Below are 21,928 nucleotides of genomic sequence, written 5' to 3' on the forward strand. Positions count from 1 at the left end.
TAATTCCTACAAAATGCACATAATCCCCTAAATATTGTAAATGAACCCAGAAAAGTGTCAAATTTGAACATGGTGATTAGCAGGGTTTATGTTCATCATAAAGAAAAAAACTCATGGATGAAGGACAAAGGAAATTTGGATTCCCATTCAATCTTGGTGATTTACTATCGCACACGATTCATCTCTGTCGCCTCTACGAACCATGTGTGTTCACTCACACATGCAAAAGGAAAAGAAAACCCTCGCCCACTTCGTTCCCACTCACTCACCGCGGACTCCTCGGCAACTCTGCACCCTAAGCTCGACGGATGTTGGCGGCGGGCGTAGGTCGCGCTCCAAACGATACCGGATTTTGCCTCCACCGCTTTCCGCCGCCTATCTGCACCGACATTCTCGACTCTGGTCTACTGGGGTTTTCTGCAGGACTGGGCCGAGGATTTTTCTCATGGAGAAGGTAATCGACTTAATTAGCAAGATATTCACTCATCTCTTATCGCAGTCCGCCTGTCGCTGTTAATCAACCTGCGGAAATCACTGTGGAATCTTTTTTGTTCTAGCTGATTCGTGGGTGTTCATTCATGTGTCCACAGTGCGAGCATGAATCGGGCAACTCTGGTCATGGCCAGTCGGAAACGAAGTTCTATCTCACCATTTCGGATGACTTCAGGGAGCGCTCGGTATGTTCAATCTCAACCTACCATGGTCGGCATGGCCTAAATTTGTGAACATATACCATCTGTTGCTACATTATCTATATATTTGCATCGAATCTTTATTACATTATCTATTTTTAATTCTATATTTTTGTACTTTGCTTTCATCCATATATATATATATATATATATATATATATATATATATATATATATATATATATATGGATCTGTTCTATCGGTTACTCCCATATTTGCATCTTGCTCTGTTATTTCAATATATCTAATTGACGATCTTAATTTTCATTTTAAGTAGTACATCCCTTGCTTTGCAGGAACATGAGTAGAAGGAAATATTGGGCTTTACTTTCCCGATGACTCCCAGGATGTCATATTGACAACACAACATGGATTTACAATGACGGTTAGCGTAAACTTGATAAATATGTTCACTCCTATTTTAATACGGACCTTTGGAGAAAAATGTCTAAGTGTTATGAACTGAAAGCTGGCAATAAAATTTTAGTGCGTGCACCACAAACTAGTCTAATTAACATGGATGTTTACTTCCCCAACGTCATCAGCTGATCAAAGGCTGATCGAGGTTAGTGTCCTTTCAACTTTCTCCTTGCTGTCATATTACTATTTAAGAAACCAATTGATCACTATTTAAGCAACCAATTGTGATATCATATTCTGACTCCGTTCCTAGGCAGTAACAAATTCTATTTACCAATTTATGCGCACTATATATTCTTCCGTCATGTTTTGAATAAATAATACCTTTCCACCTTTTAAGCAGGATATGTTGGATGCATAGTGAACGATCTGTATGTTACTAAGCATACCAAATTTCACTGGAAGGACTTGAGGCATGCCATAAACTTTGTTGATAATCTGACAGAGATAGCACAGCGTATGAACGCTAGATTTCGGATGGGATTAATTAGACATATGGTGCACACACTGAACAAGACAAATTGTGTGCACAAAACACTGGTAAAAAGTCTTATTTTAATGTTGATGCTCATAAACTATATATATGTTCAACGATATGTTACAATTGTTTTTTATTCTACATGTCAACAGAAATTGTCCCCTGTAGCAGTTCCTGGATCAATTTCCCGACGTGGTCGAATTACACTTGTGCCTGCTAATAACGCCAAAGTGATTGCAAGGTACTGCATTTCCCGCAGAAATGGAACCATTCAAATTGACAAGTTCTCGATTCTCATGGCAATGCATCCATATTGGAAAATTGGAGACACTATTCTACTCATGATCTACCAAGGCACATGAGGGCTCTTCCTTTTCATTGATGAGATGCCGAGTCGGCATGATCAAGCTGATTCCAGTGGATAGTTGTGGTTATTGGCCCTCGGCCTCTTAAAATGTGCTAGCTGTTACTATATATGTTAAGTATGTAGATATGTACCATATGGTTGTTGGCCCTTAGCCTCTTAAAATGTGATAGTTGTTACTAGATATGGACCATATGGTTGTCAAAACCATGTTACGAATATCCTCCTTTTGTCAAATAGTGTAACCACTATATATATGTTACTCAAATGTTGTTACCCAAGTTCATAAATTTTCATGGAAAGTATTAGTATCGTACACAATTCATTGAGTTTAAGCATGTGCCCGATGACCAGAAGGCATTTGCATATTAACTGTCCATATTCCAAATTCACACACATGTTAACATAAGGAAATGTATGTGTAACATACTAATCATCGCACACGAGTACTCGCAGACGCCTCGTGTGCGATACTCCGCCACCACAAGCAACTAGTTTGTATTTTCAAAGTTCTTTATACACATAGAATCACACACGAAGTAACTGCATTGACCGTTTGTGTTGTAATTTCTCATCGCAAACAATTCATCCGAGTCGGCTGTTTGCCACATATCACACACATCTTGTTTACACGGCTCGTTTGTAATCTTTTAGCTCATCGCAAACAGTTCATCCATGTGAACTGTATGCCGCATGCCACACACATCTTACTAAGTTGAACCGTTTCTGTTGTGTTCCCTAATCGAATACAAATCGCCCGAGTTAACCGTATGCCGTATATCGCACACACATTGATATGATTGCCTGTTTCTGTTGTTCTAGCTCACCGCAAACAGTTCGAATGGATTAACCCTGTGTCCTGCATCACACACACATTGTTATGACAGCCCGTTTCTATTGTTCTACCTCATCACAGACAGTTTGAATGGATTAACCGTGTGTCCTGCATCACACACACAACTAAAATCTGAACTGTGTTTGATGGCTCTGCCATTGCAAACGTTTTGCACCTTTTTTGATGGTTTTTTACACCACCGTTTGTGATTATTATATCGCACATAGTTTCGGCAAAGGGTCTCTGATCGTAGTGTCGCGTTAGTAGGATCCTGCAGTAGTGTAGGCCCCACTTGTAAGTGACACATGAAGAGAGGGGCAAAATTTTCCAGCAAACGCCTAGAAAACGGTCAAAGCCCTTTGACTAGACGGTAACGACATGGAAGGGTATTCTTATAAGTGCAACTAACGGCGGAGAGGCAAATTTGAGCATGCTTTGAAATAAGGGGCAAATCTGAGTAATGGGTTCGAGTTAGGGAAAAAATGTAAATGGCCCAAAAACAATTCGACAAAAAAGGCCAACCAGAATTTTCCTCTCTCAAGACTCTCTTTCTCCTCTACCAGTAACCCTGAATCTCCTCGCCGCCATCGATTTCATCCCGCTCCTGCCGGAAAGATCTGGAAAGAGTAACATCTTCACATGTCGGGCCACACCAGAAGTGTTACACCAATGTTGTCATGCCACTCTTTCTCGTGGCCGATTGGAGGATCCACGAACCATGACATCCTTGATGTCCCAACCTTAATAAGTGTTGTGGCGACACACTCAGCCATGTGGAGGCGTCGGTGTTCCCAACTTAAAGAAGGGTCGTGGTGAAGGAAATATGCCCTAGAGGCAATAATAAAGTTGTTATTTATATTTCCTTATATCATGATAAATGTTTATTATTCATGCTAGCATTGTATTAACTGGAAACTTAGTACATGTGTGAATACATAGACAAACAGAGTGTCCCTAGTATGCCACTACTTGACTAGCACGTTAATCAAAGATGGTTAAGTTTCCTGACCATAGACATGTGTTGTCATTTAATGAACGGGATCACATCATTAGAGAATGATGTGATGGACAAGACCCATCCGTTAGCTTAGCATAATGATCATTTAGTTTTATTGCTATTGCTTTCTTCATGACTTCTACACATTCCTCTGACTATGAGATTATGCAACTCCCGAATACCGGCGAAACACATTGTGTGCTATCAAACGTCACAACGTAACTGGGTTATTATAAAGATGCTCTACATGTGTCTCCGAAGGTCTTTGTTGAGTTGGCATAAATCAAGATTAGGATATTTCACTCCGAGTATCGGAGAGGTATCTCTGGGCCCTCTCAGTAATGCACATCACTATAAGCCTTGCAAGCAATGTGACTAATGAGTTAGTTACGGGATGATGCATTACAGAACGAGTAAAGAGACTTGCCGGTAATGAGATTGAACTAGGTATGATGATACCGATGATCGAATCTCGGGCAAGTAACATACCGATGACAAAGGGAATGACGTATGTTGTTATGCGGTTTGACCGAGAAAGATCTTTGTAGAACGTGTAGGAACCAATATGAGCATCCAGGTTCTACTATTGGTTATTGACCAGAGATGTGTCTCGGTCATGTCTACATAGTTCTCGAACCCGTAGGGTCCGCACGCTTAACGTTCGATGATGATTTATATTATGAGTGATGTGTTTTGGTGACCGAAGTTTGTTCGGAGTCTCGGATGAGCTCATGGACATGACAAGAAGTCTCGAAATGGTCGAGAGGTAAAGATTCATATATTGGAAGATTATATACGGACACCGGAATGGTTCCAAAGATGTTCGGGGATTTATCGGAGTAACGGGAGGCTATTGGAACCCCCCGGGAAAGTTAATGGGCCTAATGGGCCATAGTGGAGGAGAGGAGGCAGGCCACGGGAGGTGGCGTGCACCCCTCCTTACCCAATCCGAATGTCCAGTAGTGTCTGGGCATTGGCGCCATAACACCTCGTCGAAATCCTGGCCCAGGAGGAATGCTCTAATGAATGCTCCAAGGATTGGTTGTTTCACATACATGAAATAATGACCAGGGAGGACTTTGTGAGGACAATTGTCACGGTGTGGGCAATATGGAGTGCGCGGCGCAAGGCGATTCATGAGGCCATTTTCCAGTCACCGGTGACAGTGAACGGCTTTATCACAAGGTTGATTTTTGACCTACAAGTAGTCCATACGCCAAAGACAAGGACGGCTACCGCAAGGGCACCCAGGCTGACGCAGTGGCAGCCATCACTGGCGAACTACGCCAAAGTAAACGTTGACGCGGCGGTTTCTCGTCATGGAGGCTACAGGGCCGTAGGAGCTATCAGTCGGGATGCAACGGGCAGTTTTTTGGGAGCTTCAGTGCTAGCTTTTAGACACATTGCCGACCCTCAAGTGCTTGAAACCCTGGCTGTGCGTGAGGCACTTGCCCTTTCAGATGATCTTTACCTAAGGCGGATTCATGTGGCCTCAGACTGCAAAGGAGTAATAGAAGATATCCAGAAGAAGAATGCTCCTAGTTATGGAGCAATCATACACGAAATCTTAGATCATTCAGCGTCATTTGAATTTTGTACTTTTAGTCATGAATTTAGGAGCTCAAACTTTGAAGCTCACAATCTTGCAAAGCATGCACTCTCTCTTGGAGGTGGCCGCCATGTGTGGTTAGGCCATCCCGGAGATCTTCCATCCGTCCCTGTAAACATTTTGAAGATTTAATAAAGCTTTGCAAGTTTGTCTCAAAAAAACCCAATCCGAATTGGACAAGGGGAAGGGGGCGCCCCCTTTCCTTCTCCTTCTCCCCCTTTCCCCTTTCCTCCTCTTCATTGGAAGGAAGGGGGGGGGGGCGAATCCTACCAGGAGTGGAGTCCTAGTAGGACCCCCCCCCCTTGGCGCGCCCCTCCTAGGCCAGCCACCTTCTCCCCCTCTCCTTTATATACGAGGGCGGGGGGCACCCCAAAGACACAACAATTGTTTCTTAGCCGTGTGCAGTGCCCCCTCCATAGTTTACTCCTCTGGTCATGTTGTCGTAGTGCTTAGGCGAAGCCCTGCACAGATCACATCACCATCACCGTCGCCACGCTGTCGTGCTGAAGGAACTCTCCCTCGACCCTCTATTGGATCAAGAGTTTGACGGACGTCATCGAGCTAAACGTGTGCTGGACACGGAGGTGTTGTATGTTCGGTACTTGGATCGGTTGGATTGTGAAGACGTTCGACTACATCAACCGCGTTAACCTAACGCTTCCGCTTTCGATCTACGAGGGTACATGGACACACTCCCCCCTCCTCGTTGCTATGCATCTCCTAGATAGATCTTGCGTGATCGTAGGAAATTTTTTGAAACTGCATGCTACGTTCCCCAACAGGTGGTGGTGCCAAGTGCATCTAGATCCGCGCAAAGCCGCCAGGAGAATAACTAATTGCCCGGTTGAAATAATGATGACCTAGGATATGAAGTGTGACAAAGTGTGGATGTCTACATGATCATTATCATGGTGATTATGAGCTACCATTTGTTACATTTTTTTATCTTAAATCGTTCCTCTAGAACCATAATGGGCTCATGCTTCTACATATCTGTATCTCATAAACACAAGGCTAGCCTTGTTTTCACAAGCCATGGTACTTGCTCAAGGACGAGCAAGACTTAAGCTTGGGGGAGTTGATGAGTCCAATTTATGTGATATTTTTCTAACTATTTTGTGCCTACATGGTAGGCTTTGTGGAATTTTATCGTATTCGCGCACTTCTTTTTGTTGATAATCCCCCAATAACATCTTTGGGATCAATTAACATTTAATGGAGAAAATCCTCAGAAGTGGTGGTGGAATCACATACTTAAGGTGATAATCAATTTCCATAAAAGAATCAAGCAAGAAGGCCAAAGGAATGGACGTTGTCGCACTCTCAACATGAAAGACGATGTTCCATATGACAACGAGTGCCCGTGTGAGCAGTCGTTGGCACGTCGCTGCCGCTGGATCAAGTATTTTCACCCCATCGAATCAGATAATGGACCAGATGCCCAGAGACACCAGAAACTCATCTAGAAGGTAGAACCCTAGCCTCCAAAGTTCATCCGGAGGAGGGATTAGCAAGGAGAAGGAGGGGGTCCTTCGCACCGTGAGGAAGGGGACAACATCATCGCCACTCTCATCGCCATGATCATCCACATCCTTATCATCTACAACATCAAGAACCCTAGTGGATGCTTTGGTGTATCATTTGAATCCCTCATCCATGGATTCCATTACCATTGTCATGATGTTTGTTGTCCTCACGTGTGACTAGACCATAAATTCTCGGGGATATGGACGAACCTTGTTATGTGTAGGATTTGAAATGTTTATTGTGGATATGAGATCCCATGTTGAATGCTTAGTTTAATAACTTCTGAATGTTGTGAAGGGGCCCACTCAACATTTGTGCCTTATGGCCATGAAGTATATCATTGTCATTGTAAAGGTATAGGACACATGGGTAATTGATATGTCTCCAATGTATCTATAATTTTTATTGTTCCATGCTGTTATATTATCATTCTTGGATGTTTTATAATCATTTTATATCATTTTTGGTACTAACCTATTGACATGGTGCCAAGTGCCAGTTGTTGTTTTCTCATGTTTTTTACATCGCAGGAAATCAATACCAAACGGAGTCCAAACGCAGCAAAACTTTTTGTGGTTTTTTCGGACCAAAAGACATCCAATGGGCCGGAGAAGCGCCTGGGGGTGCTCTGAGGGGAGCACAACCCGCCAAGGTGCACCTGGAGGCCCAGGCGCGCCCTGGTGGGATTTTCCCACCTCGGGTGCCTCCCGAACCGAGTCTTTGCTCTATAAATACCCCAATATTCCAGAAACCCTGGGGGAGTCAATGAAAATCAATTCCAGCCACCACAAGTTCCAGAAACACCAGATTCAATCTAGACACCATCATGGAGGGGTTCATCATGTCCATTGGTGCCTCTCCGACGATGCGTGAGTAATTCTTTGTAGACCTTTGGGGTCCATAGTTAGTAGCTAGATGGTTGTCATTTTGTAAAAGTTATCAGCAACTGGCAGGAGCCTTATGGTTTTCACTTTATTGTATGAAATGCAATCGCCATGTAATTGCTTTACTTTATCACTAATTGGTAGCGATAGTCGTAGAAGCAATATTTGGCGAGACAACAACGATGCTATGATGAAGACCAGGGTGTCAAGCCGGTGACGACGAAGATCATGACGATGCTTTGGAGATGGAGATCAAAGGCACAAGATGATGATTGCCATATCATGTCACATATTTTGATTGCATGTGATGTTTATCTTTTATGCATCTTATTTTGCTTAGTACGGCGGTAGCATTATAAGATGATCCCACACTAAATTTCAAGGTATAAGTGTTCTCCATGAGTATGCACCGTTGCTACAGTTCGTCGTGCCAAGACACCACGTGATGATCGGGTGTGATAAGCTCTACGTTCACATACAACGGGTGCAAGCCAATTTTGCACATGGGGAATACTCGGGTTAAACTTAACGAGCCTAGCATATGCAGATATGGCCTCAGAACACTGAGACCGAAAGGTCGAATGTGAATCATATAGTATATATGATTAACATAGTGATGTTCACCATTGAAAACTACTCCATCTCACGTGATGATCGGGCATGGTTTAGTTGATATGGATCACGTGATTATTTAGATGACTAGAGGGATGTCTATCTAAGTGGGAGTTCTTAAGTAATATGATTAATTGAACTTTAATTTATCACGAACTTAGTCCTGATAGTTTTTGCATATCTATGTTGTTGTAGATCAATGGCCCGTGCTACAGTTCCCTTGAATTTTAATGCATTCCTAGAGAAAGCTAAGTTGAATGATGATGGTACCAACTACACAGACTAGGTCCGTAACTTGAGGGTTATCCTCATTGCTCCACATAAGAATTACGTCCTGGAAGCACCGCTAGGTGCAAGACCCGCTGCAGGAGCAACTCCAGACATTATGAACGTCTGGCAGAGCAATGCTATTGACTACTCAATAGTTTAGTGTGCCATGCTTTACGGCTTAGAATCGGGACCGCAAAGACGTTTTGAACGTCATGGAGTATATGAGATGTTCCAGGAGTTGAAGTTAATATTTCAAGCAAATGCCCAAGTTGAGAGATATGAAGTCTCCAACAAGTTCTACAACTGCAAAATGGAGGAGAATAGTTCGGTCAGTGAACACATACTTAGAATGTCTGGGTACCATAACCACTTGACTCAGCTGGGAGTTAATCTTTCTAATGATAATGTCATTGACAGAGTTCTTCAATCACTGCCACCAAGCTATAAAGGCTTCATGATGAACTATAATATGCAAGGGATGGAAAAGACAATTCCCGAGCTTTTCGCGATGCTAAAGGCTGTGGAGGTAGAAATCAAGAAGGAGCATGAAGTGTTGATGGTTAACAAGACCACTAGTTTCAAGAAAAAGGGCAAAGGGAAGAAGGGAAACTTCAAGAAGAATAGCAAGCAAGTTGTTGCTCTTAGGAAGAAGCCCAAGTCTGGACCTAAGCCTGAAACTGAGTGCTTCTACTGTAAAGGGACTGGTTACTCAAAGCGGAACTACCCCAAGTATTTGGCTGTTAAGAAGGATGGCAAAGTGAAAGGTATATATACATGTTATTGATGTGTACCTTACTAATGCTTGTATTAGCGCCTGGGTATTTGATACTGGTTCTGTTGCTCATATTTGCAACTCGAAACTAGGGCTATAGATTAAATGAAGATTGGCTAAGGACGAGGTTACGATGCGTGTCGAAAATGGTTCCAAGGTTATTGTGATCGCCGTCGGCACGCTACCTCTACATCTACCGTCAGGATTAGTTTTAGACCTGAATAATTGTTATTTGGTGCCAGCGTTGAGCATGAAAATTATATCTGGATCTTGTTTGATGCGACACGGTTATTCATTTAAATCAGAGAATAATGGTTGTTCTATTTATAAGAGTAATATCTTTTATGGTCATGCACCCTTGATGAGTGGTCTATTTTTGTTGAATCTCGATCGTAGTGATACACATATTCATAATATTGAAGCCAAAAGATGAAAAGTTAATAATGATAGTGCAACTTATTTGTGGCACTGCCGTTTATGTCATATTGGTGTAAAGCGCGTGAAGAAAATCCATGCTGATGGGCTTTTGGAATCACTTGATTATGAATCACTTAATGCTTGCGAACCATGCCTCATGGGCAAGATGAATAAGACTCTGTTCTCCGGAACAATGGAGCAAGCCACCTGTCGGTGTACTAGAATAGGGGTACCCTAGTACCCCGAACTTGTGCACGGGCAGTTGCAGCACCCCGCGGCAAAGGCTTGCCGAGCGAACGCCAAGATCCCCCAAGGTTCCCTTGGAGCCATCCAAGAACAAAGTATTTAAGCTAAGGAGACAAGACCCCGGCAAGAGGAGCTTGCCGGGAAGGCCAACCAAGGCGCTCCAAGGAACTTGCCGCGATGCGCCACGCGCTCCGGCAAGGCAACAAGGCCCCGGCAAGAGGAGCTTGCCGGGAAGACTAAACAAGGTACACCGAGGCCCGGTGAGTGACGAGCTTCTGGACCCGGCGAGACAACAACAGCGGCAAGGCGCTTGCCGCGGCAGGCGGCCACTCTGCGCCCACGCTCCAGCACATCCACCAACGTGTCGCTCTGGGGGCCTCTCCGGGCGCGCGTGGCGGGAGGCTGTGCAGCCAGCGGTGCGCGGTGGCATGCGAAGCTGACAAGATCGCCATCGTGGCGAATGGTGGCGCCCCTAACGGTCCTTTTCTGCACTGTTCGGGCGACTCAGACGGGCATTTAATGCCCTTGTCCCCTGCCGTCAGGGTTAGGTAGGGTGTACTGTACAAGCAACTGTATCAACTACCTCGCTTTTTACGTTTTTACCCTCCTCTGCGTTGCCACCTGTCGGTGACCCCTTTAGCGTATAAAAGGAGGCCCATGCGCAACGTAGAGGGGGTTCGGAGCCTCGGACAGTTTGCTTCGATTCATTCGTAGCCCAGAAAACATCACACTCTCTCGCTCGAGAGCAAGAACACCAGATAATACAACCAGACAAGCAGTAGTAGGAGTGTTATCTCTGCGGAGAGCTCCGAAGCTGGGTAAACTGCTCGTGTGCCTCGCCTCGATCTGCTCTTCGTGCGACCTCCGCCCCCCGCCGAACCGAAAGGGGCCCGGTCCGCCGGCCCCATAGGTGTTCGTGGATCAGTTTCCCCGACATCTTTGGCGCGCCAGGTAGGGGGTGTTGAGATTGTGTGAACCAGATCCGGCGTTCACACGAGCTAGATCTTTATTCCCTTCATCAACATGCCACCAAAGAAGAAGACTTCGGCGGCAGCCGCTCCATCCGCGTCACTTCCGCCACTGTTGGAGTAAACGAGTGGTGGGATGGACGCCGGCGGAAGAAAGGACGTCGACGAGGAAGCTCATGATGCCGCCAGGTCCAAGAACAAGGCTGCACAAACCTCGGCGACTGTACATGTTCCACGCCACTCTCAGGAAGCGCAAGATCAACAGCGTCATGGCACTAGCAGTGCCATACGCATGATAGCCCAAGACCAAGCTGGTGGATCTCGGGGCGCTCAAGACCAGCATGCACGCCAGCGTGCTGGCACGAGCGGGGCACGGTCGCCTGGACGGGATACTGCTCCTTCTAACATAGTTAGAAGTTCGAGCACGTCCCGCTCCTCGCGCCGTCCGCCACTGCCACCCACCACTCCAGCAGAAGCTTTGGCACGAGCTCAACTTCTCCTAGATTACCCTCCGACGTCGGACAAGATCGACGAATGGAGAGCCACCATTCAGAGTCTCATCGGCTACGCCAACGGTGACACTCCACGGCGGCCAAGCGCGTCGCCGCCGCGGCAGGACCGCCGGACGCGAGCCGGTGGTGACGAAACGGGCGGAGGTGCAACTACCATGCAATCACCGCCCCGAAGGCCAAGATCGCCGACTCGTCGGATCCACCTCGACAGCGACTCCACTGCATCGTCGGATCCACGAGCTCGTCGCGATCAGCGCCAAGTTCTTCATGATCGACAACAAGAAGACGCTCGAACCCGCATCGAGCGCCGAAGAGAAGCGCGACGTCAATCCGACAAGCGCGCTGGGCCCTCTGTTGACATGCATGCGCCAGGGGAACCAGGCGATCTGCCGTACGCGGTAGGTTGTCCTGCGTTCACTCGTGAGCTGCGGCAAGTCCAGTGGCCCAGTACAAAGAACTTCAAGCCAGACGTACCGGAGAAGTACGACGGCAAGACGCATCCGTTAGAGTTCCTCGGCATCTACACCATTGCGGTGCAAGCTGCCGGGGGACGAGATGACAAGATCCTTGCCAACTACTTCCCGCTGGTGCTCAAGCCCAATGTTAGATCCTGGCTCATGCACTTGCTGGACAACTCCATATCCTCTTGGGCTGATCTGTGCCATCAGTTTGTCGGCGCCTTTACCGGCGGACACAAGCCTCATGGCCAGGAGAGTGATCTTCATCTGCTCGCCCAGAAGGAAGGTGAGCCCCTGCGCAAGTACATTCAAAGATTCAGTAGTGTGCAGCACAACATCCCAGACGTCCACCCTGCCGCGGTGATCAGCGCGTTCCATCAGAACGTGCGGAACCGCAGGATGCGGGAGGAAATGGCGATGTGCAAGATCAGGGACGTCAGTGAGTTATATGCACTGGCCGACAAGTGTGCGCGTGCTGAGGAAGGGAGGAGACTCCCCGGAGAAAATATAGGAGCGGGGGGATCTGACAGTGAAGATGCTGCCCCGACAAGGAAAAACCGGCGGCGGAACAACAGGAGGAGAAAAGGCAAAGAAGTGCTAGTTGTTGAGCAGTCCGGCAACGGTGGCGGCGCCAAGGAAGCCAAAGCTGGTGACTCCGGTAAGGAGGTTGCCGCGGAGGTGGCGGTCACCGACAAGCAGGACGGCACCAACAAGCAGTATTGCAAGATTCACCGCACCAAGGGCCATGATCTTCAGAACTGTAAGAGGGTCGAGCAGCTTGTTGAGCAACAGAAAGCTGAATACGAGCGGCGCGACAAAGAGAAGGCCCAGGAAGGAGCTGGTGGGTCCGGCAAGAAACGTCCCGGCCGAGGAGGACGCCGCGGCAAGGCCAAGCAGCGGCAAGGAGACAGACCTCCTCGCGGCCGCGACAAGGATGAAGATGACGGCGACGATGAAGATATGGATGCTGAGGAGACTGATGAGCAGGAGTTCCAGAAAGCCACAGAGGTCCTGTGCGTTGACGGTGGTGCTTCTCTGCATGCCTCGCACCGCCAGCTCAAGCTGTGGGTACGGGAAGTTAATGCAGCAGAACCACCCGTCGAGTCACACAAGCCTCTGAAATGGTCCGGCACGCCTATCATCTTTGATATTGAGGACCACCCGGATCGCATAACTGCGGTCGGGTGCTTGCCGATGTTGGTTTCACCAACAATCCGCAACCTCAAGGTCACTAAGATGCTAGTTGACGGCGGGGCCGGCTTGAACCTGATCTCCTTCGCGGTGCTCCAGAAACTCCAGATCCCTGATAGCGAGCTCGAAGAGACCGGCACATTTCAAGGAATCAACCCGGGAAGGAGCAAGACAAAGGGAAAGATCACATTGCCGGTAACATTTGGCAGTGAGCTGAACTTTAGGACTGAGAGGGTCACGTTTGACGTTGCCGACTTTCCATTACCTTACAATGGAATCCTTGGCCGTCCGGCACTCGCCAAGTTCATGGCAGCCTCTCACTATGCGTACAACGTACTGAAAATGGCAGGCCCAATAAGTGTCATCTCTGTCCCTGGCGACAAGAAGGATGCTCTTATCTGTGCCGACAAGATCTACCGGGAAGCAGCAGCTGCAGCAGAACGCAGGACACTTGCCGCTGAAGCTCCCGGGGGGAAGAAGAAGACCAAGTCCGGCAAGAGCTCTGATGCCCACTCCGGCAAGCGCACCTCTTCGGAGTGCTGCGCTACCGTCGAGGACGCACCATCGAGCTCCACCGGCAAGTGTAAGAAGGCAATGGCAGCTCCACCTGAGACCAAGAAGGTGTCCGCCAAGGAGGATGGCACTGGTGGTACCTTCACCATCAGCGCCACTCTTGACCCCAAATAGGAAAGCGCGCTCGTTGCTTTCCTGCGGGCGAATGTCGACGTGTTTGCGTGGCAACCGTCTGATATCCCCGGTGTTCCCAGGAAAGTGATTGAGCACCACCTTGCCGTCTGTCCTCATGCGCGGCCCGTCAAGCAGAGAGTCAGGAAGCAGGCAGTAGAGCGCCAAGAATTCATCGCAGAAGAAATCAAGAAGTTGGAAGTAGCAGGCCTTGTCAGAGGAGTACTCCATCCCACGTGGTTGGCCAATCCTGTTGTTGTGCGCAAGGCTAACGGGAAATGGAGACTTTGTATTGACTTCACTGATGTTAATAAAGCTTGTCCCAAAGACCCATTTCCCTTGCCGCGTATTGACCAGATTGTTGACTCCACAGCCGGATGTGATTTGCTTTCATTTCTTGATGCATACTCAGGATACCATCAGATCTTCATGGCAGAAGAAGATGAAGAGAAAACCGCATTTATCACCCCGTGTGGCACGTACTGCTTCGTACGAATGCCGTTTGGTTTGAAGAATGCTGGTTCAACATTCACAAGGGTAGTCCACCATGCTTTTGAGCCACAAATGCACAGAAATGTGGAAGCTTACATGGATGACATAGTGGTCAAGACCAAGAACAAGGCGACCCTGATTCAAGATTTAGACGAAACATTTGCAAACCTGCGCAAGATCAACCTCAAGCTTAACTCCGAGAAGTGCGTGTTTGGAGTCCCTTCCGGCAAGCTTCTCGGGTTCTTCGTGTCTCAGCGGGGAATTGAAGCCAATCCCGACAAGATCAAAGCCACCGAGCAGATCGAAGCACCAAAGCGCGTCAAGGATGTACGAAGGCTTGCCGATTGCGTAGCTGCTCTCAGCAGGTTTATCTCCAGATCTGCTGAGCGCGCCCTGCCATTTTTCAAAATTTTGAAAAAGGCAGGTCCGATAAAATGGACTCCGGAAGCGGAGGCTGCGCTGCAGGACTTGAAGAGATACCTGTCCTCCACTCCAACGCTTGTCGCACCTAAGCCGCAAGAGAAGTTGCTGCTGTATATAGCAGCAACCAATCAAGTGGTTAGTGCTGCGTTAGTGGCGGAGAGGGAGGCGGATGATGAGCCAGCAACCACGGCAGATCCATCCAGCGACAAGCAAGGGGCTTCGTCGACAAGCTCTGGTCCCGACAAACATGGGTTTGCGCAGGAACATGATAAGATGCCAAGGAGAATGGTGCAGCGCCCAGTTTACTTTGTCAGTTCTCTTCTGCAGGGGGCTAGATCAAGGTACTCTGGTGTGCAGAAGTTGCTTTTCGGCCTCCTCATGGCCTCGAGAAAGCTGCGCCATTACTTCCAAGCACATGATATCACAGTCGTCACTCCTTTCTGCTGAAGAGGATACTGCAAAATCTAGAAGCAACGGGCAGGATTGTCGAGTGGGCGCTGGAACTGTCAAGATTTGGCCTCAAGTTTGAGAGCACCTCAACTATCCAAAGCAGAGCATTGGCAGAGTTCATAGCAGAGTGGACGCTAACCCCAGATGAAGAAATTTCAGAAACGAGCATCCCCGTCAAAGAGGCAAACAAAGAGTGGCTGATGTACTTTGATGGTGCCTTCTCGCTGCAAGGCGCCGGTGCAGGCGTGCTGCTTGTCGCACCCACCGGAGAGCACCTTAAGTACGTAGTCCAGATGCACTTTCCCAAAGAGCAAGCAACCAACAATACTGCAGAGTATGAAGGATTGCTTGCCGGTCTCAGAATCGCAGCAGACCTTGGGATCAAGAAGCTCATTGTTAGGGGTGACTCACAGCTTGTCGTCCGACAAGTGAACAAGAACTACCAGAGTCCGTTGATGGAAGCGTATGTTGATGAAGTGAGGAAGCTAGAAGAGCACTTTGACGGCCTACAAATAGAGCATATCCCAAGAGCTCAGAATGATATTGCTGATGGCCTGTCAAAGTGCGCCGCACTAAAGTTACCTGTGGGACCAGGGATCTTTGTGCTTAAGTTGACTCAACCATCCGTAACGCCCTCAACTGGACAAAGCAAGAAGAGGAAGTTGGTTTTCGGCGACTACTTTCTGGCAGAGCTCCCCGAAGCCGCCGCCAAGAAAGTCCCCAAGATCAACACCAAGGATGCTGAGGGGCAGTCTGCTCCGGCAAGCCTTATGGTTTGTTCCGTTGAAGCAGACGCTCCCGACAAGTTATGCTCCGATAAGCTTGCCAGGGAACATCAAGCTCCGGCAGGGCCGCAAGCCCTTGCCGTAGAAGCGGATGTTCCTGCAGCAGCAGATGCGCCTTTAGTCCTTGTTGTCGAGCCACAAGCTCCAGCATGGGCACAGCAGATTGTCCACTTCCTGCAGACAGGAGAACTTCCGGAAGAACAAGAAGAAGCGGAAAGAGTAGCCCGGCAGTCAAGTATGTACCAGTTTGTCGATAGCATACTGTACAGAAGAAGACTCAACGGTGTGAAATTGAAGTGTATTCGCCGAGAAGATGGACAAAAGTTGTTGGCGGAGATACATGGAGGCATATGTGGCCACCACATTGGCGCAAGAGCACTTGCTGGCAAAGCTTTCCGGCAAGGTTTCTTTTGGCCGACAGCCCTCCAGGATGCAACTGCACAGGTAACCAAGTGTGAAGCGTGCCAGTTCCACTCCAAACAGATACACCAGCCAGCTCAAGCTCTCCAGACAATCCCTTTATCCTGGCCATTTTCGGTCTGGGGGCTCGATATCCTCGGCCCTTTCCCCCGAGCTGTCAGGGGCTTTGAGTACTTGTACGTCGCAATCGACAAGTTCACAAAGTGGCCGGAAGTGCAGCCAGTGAGGAAGGTGACAACACAGTCAGCAGTCAAGTTCTTCAGGTCAATTGTTTGCCATTTCGGGATCCCTAACAGGATCATCACCGACAACGGCACGCAATTCACGAGCCGCACCTTCATGCAGTACGTCCAAGACCTTGGCGCCAAGGTCTGCTTCGATTCTGTTGCTCATCCAAGAAGCAACGGTCAAGCAGAGAGGGAAAATGCTGAAGTGCTGCGCGGGCTCAAGACCAGAACTTTTGACAGGCTGCACAGGTGCGGAAGAAACTGGATCGAGGAGCTGCCGGTGGTTCTTTGGTCGATCAGAACGACGCCAAATCGAGCCACTGGACAGACACCTTTCGCTCTAGTCTATGGAGCAGAGGCAGTTCTCCCCATGGAACTCGTATACGGGTCACCTCGAGTGCTCGCTTATGATGAGCTTGAGCAAGAACAGATGCGGCAAGACGACGCGCTGCTCCTTGAGGAAGATCGTCTTCAGGCTGCTGTACGAGCTGCTCGATACCAGCAAGCTTTGCGCCGCTATCATAGCCGCAAAGTTAAAGCCAGAAGCTTCGAGGAAGGCGACCTTGTTCTTCGGCGCGTTCAGTCCGCCAAGAATTCCAACAAGTTGACGCCGAAGTGGGAAGGCCCTTATCGGGTGAGACGAGTCACAAGGCCTGGTGCTGTCCGCCTTGAGACCGAAGATGGCATTCCGGTGAGCAACTCCTGGAACATAGAACATCTTCGTAAGTTTTTCCCATAAGGCACGGTTGCCGGAACCCATTCCGGCAACCACCTTTTGTACAAGTCTTGCCGCTGTTGCATGTAATCCTTTGTACAAAGCCGGGTGCAGATCCCATGCATAAGTAAAACCCCATGTGCTCCGCACAGCTTGTCCATTTCATGCGTTAGTTCCTTTCTTGCATGTGATTATCTAACACTTTGTGCGACACCTACATCCGGTAAGCAGTAACGAGCCGAAGAGCTCCATATTATTATTTTCTCTTCTTTCTTTTTCTTTTAAAGGAAAAGAAGGTTCTCTCGCACACAAGTTTGCCGGGGGGCGGGAAGGAGAAGATTGTGGTATGGGCCAGGCGTCGTTCAAGCAAAGACTTGCCTTACCGGGAAGCAAATGACAGAAAAGCTAAGTTGCCAAAGTTTGAGCAATCACTTTTTTAAATTTTTGAGTTATCTTCCTCGAACGACCCTGCTTTGTATGGAAAACCTGTGCGCGGAGGAACCAACTCGGCTAGTTGCGCCCTTACTTTGTTTCAAGTCCGCTCAACAACTTAAGCATGCTGCATCTAGTCGCGACAAGGTTTCTTGTCGGAAGCAGCGCCGCCAGCAGGCTGCTAAAGTTCCACACTCAGCGCTCGCGGCTCGGGCGCCTGCGCCGACAAGTTCCCTAGAAGCGTAGGGTAAAAACATACAAAGGAAGGAACCTAGTAGAGTAAATAACATTGCAATTGATAACAGAAATAAAGTTATATTACAAGATAACTTGTCGCAGCTCTAACAGATTGTTTTCATAACATGATTAGCAGCGACAAGGGAAAAGAAGAAATGGGCGGCCTAATCTACGCGTCCGCCCTCGACTCTCTTGATCTCGCTCACCTTGTCCACAATGGGTGCGACAAGGGCCTTGAGTGCGTCCAGATCGGCGTCAGGCGGCAAGGACCTGAGGACGTTGGTGAAGCTGAGGCCTGGGTTGCGGAAGGACACCTTCATCAGCACCTTCTGGAGAACCCCAGCGCAGATTTTGCATGATTCGTCGGCCAGCTGCTTCAGGATCTTCTCCCGGAGCCGCTGGAGTGCTGTTGCCACGCCCTTGAAGAACAGGCTGAGCTTGGCGCTGGGTTGAAGACTCTCGTCGGAAGGATACCCAAAGTCCTCCATCCCCAGCTGCGCCAGCTCCTCGTTGATGACTGCGGCAGTGTTCACCAGACCCTCGGTCCAGTGCTCCACTGTGTCTCTGAACGAGTTCTGGGTAACTACAATGCTCTCCAGCAGCGCCGCGTCAGCCTTGACCTTCTCTGACAAGGTCTTCTCCCGCTCCTTGGCGGCCTCCAGCGTTTGCGTCAGCGTGGCCAGCTTCAGTTCCAGGTCTGCTTTGAAATCCTTGGCGGCGCTGAGCTCCTTGCCCCTCTCAGCGAGAAGGCCTTGTAGCTCACCGTGGGCGGCAGCATCCTTCTCACGCTCACGCTTGAGCGCGGCAAGCTCCTCGCCGCTCTTCCCAATATCGGCCTCCAGCTGCGCCACCTTCTCCTCTAGCTCTTTCTTGGCGGCCTCTGCAGTTGCCGCGGCGTCCTTTGCCTCCTTGAGCGCCCCGCCAAGTGCTCGCTTACGCTCGGCGAGCTCTTCCTCGTAGCTGTCGAGGTTGGCCTTCCGCTGCACTAGTTCACCTTCCCGCGCAGACTGCTTCTCGGCAGCCAGCCTTTGTTCCTCCTCAGCCTCGGCCTTCTCGAGAAGAAAGGCCGTGCGCTCCTCGTCGACTCGCTCCCGCTCCTGCGCCAGGGACTGGAGAGCTTCCTGATTTTGGCCCTGCAGCTCCTCCACGCGCTTTTCCATGTCGACTCCCGCCTTCGCAACAAGCGCTTCCCGGGAAGCCAGCTTGGCTTGCCGGGTGCGGTAGAGTGACAGCAGCTTCCGCAGCAGCTGCTCCTCCTCAGGCTCGCCGCTGCTGCTGCCGGGCGCGTCAACCAATGACAGTCCAGCAGAGGCGAGCACCTCCCCGTCAAAAGTCTCCCCCTCGACCGGCGCCCTGGAGCTCGACGCCCAGGGTAGCTTGATGAAGATATTGTCACTGGCCTTCAAGTAGGCGCCGGGCTGGGGCTCCTCGGAGCCCGGCTCCGCAGAAGCGGCAGAGGGCTCGGCGGTCGGCGCAGCGCCCGGCGCTCCTGCGGCCTCAGGGTCGTCAGTGCGATCGCCCGACCCCTCACCGGCTTCCGCAGCAGCAGCCCCGGCGGCCTCCTCGCCGGCGGTCTCATCAGCAGCGGCACCTTCCTCGCCGGCGCCCTCTGTCTCCATTGGCTCAGCCGAAGATGGGTCTGAAGAACGAAGAAGGGAGGAAAATCAATCAAAAATCCAAGAAAGGAAAAATGGAAGAAGCAGAACCCAAGGGAAAGTTTCTGGGCAAGTGGATTACCTGCGCCAAGATCTTCAGTTGCGGCCTCGGTCACCGCAGGATCAGCAGTGCCGTCCCTTGCCGGAGAGTCCCCCCTTGCCGGAGAGCGCTCCCTTGCCGGGGACTCCTCCCTTGGCGGCGCAGTCGAAGCAGGTGGCACTTCGGGACCGGCCTCCGGGCGCTCCTGATGAGGCTGCTCTGCTCCTGCACAAGTCAACAAGCAAGATATCAACAAAGGAAAAAACACTCAAGTGCGCCCGGCAGCAGAAGGCTAAACTATAAACTTACGCTGGGGGCTGCGTTGGGGGCTGCTCTGAGGGGTGATTGCCGGGTCCGTCAAGGTGGTCTCGGGCCCACCTCCTGCTGACACGATGGGGTCATCCTCGATGACGATCACCGCGGCCTTGGCCCTCTTCGCCGCTCTCTGGGCCAGTGTTCTGAAAAGAAAGGAGTCCAGATTGGAGCAAGTCAGATACAAGATATAAACAGCAAGATTGAAGGATTATAAGAGCACCAAAGAAACTCACTCTTCTTCCTCCTCGTCGGAGCTGAGCGCGGAAAGATCGAAGTCCGGCCCTCCTCCGGTGCGGCGAGGTGGAGGAGTAGGATCCCTTGCCCGCTTGGCGGGGGCAGTGGCAGTGGCCCGGGAAGATCCCGCTCCAGTTGCCGCTGTTGCGTGAGGCGCTCCCGCGGCAACATTGCTTGCCGCGGTAGAGCGCGTCGCGTGGCTCGGTGGCTGTGGAGCCGGCTGCCGCCCCGCTGCGTCCCCGGCCCTGCGAAGGCGCCTCCTTGGCGGGGCTGGGGGCTCCGCCTGTGGCAAGTTCTCTGAAGGCTCAGCCTCCTCCTCGCCGGCCTCGCTCGGCTCGGCTTCGGAACCGGCAGGCTCCTCCTCGCCCATGAACTCCGCGCGTTCGGCAAGGTTTGCCGCCTCTGTAGCCTCCGCCTCCTCCACAGTAAACCCAAACACACCCGCAGCAGCTGCGGCCGCAGCCTCTTCCGCCCTAGTAGCGATGAGCTGTAGCTCCTCGTCGGTGGTGTCACGAGTGAGGCTCTTTTGCTCGTCAGCGCGGACCGGCACTTCCTCCAAGGTGTCGAAGAACGCTCGCACAACGTCATCCGCAGGCTCTTGCCAAGTTGGGACGATGCCGTGTGAATCGCACAACGGCATCATGGCGCGGATCCGGTCAAGCGAAGAGTTATTGCACAAAGGAACTACGCCCCTCGGCAGTGTGAATGGGTGCTGGGGGTCGCGTTTGAATAATTCCAAGAGCATTGCGTCCAACTCCAAGACGGTGAAGTTGTAGTTGAGGCCCGGCCGCAGCCTCATGATGTCCGTCAAATTCTTGAATTCCCAAGCGGGCCTCCCCCTCTCCTGCAGGGGGGCAATGCGGTGGCGGAGGAAATCTGCCCCGACAGCACCTACGGTGAGCCCGGCAAGCCTGAGGCGAAGAATCCTAGTGATGGCGATCTTCAGCCTCTCGTCTTCCGGGGCCACGTTGCTCCAGTCATTGCCGCGCACTATTGGAGTTTGGCGCACGGCGGTGAAGGGCTGCGGATTCTCCTCGACGATCTAGCACCACTCCACTCTCCACTCCTCCCACTTGCTGCGGAGCTCACCCTCCAAGTACGCCTCTTTCTTGCCGACTCTCGAGACCCAGGCAATCCCTCCGGCAAGCGGCTCTCCTCTCTCTACCCGAGGTATGAAGAAGTGGCAGAAAAGGGCAACACTAGGGTGGACTCCGACAAAGTTTTCGCACAAGTGTGCGAAAACTGCCATGGTCAGGACAGCATTGGGGGTGAAGTCAAGGAGGCGAAAGCCATATGTGTTCATAATGTCACAAAAGAACTCCGAGAAGGGCGGGCAGAGCCCGCAATAGAAGAATAGCGGGAACAACGGGTACCCATTTGAAGCCAACTCCGAGGCAGCAGCCGGGAGTACCCTCGTGCGCGGATGCGCACGCGTCTCCGTCGCCCAAAAGAGGTAGAAGTACTCCCTCAGCTCCTGCATGCCGAGCTGGGGGGTGAAGATCGCCCGCTCCTTCCGCAGCACCGCGAGCCGCTGCGCCTCGGCCGACTTCACACCCTTTCCCTTGTC

The sequence above is a fragment of the Triticum dicoccoides genome, chromosome 4A, assembly GCF_002162155.2.
Source record: "Triticum dicoccoides isolate Atlit2015 ecotype Zavitan chromosome 4A, WEW_v2.0, whole genome shotgun sequence".
NCBI lineage: Eukaryota > Viridiplantae > Streptophyta > Magnoliopsida > Poales > Poaceae > Triticum > Triticum dicoccoides.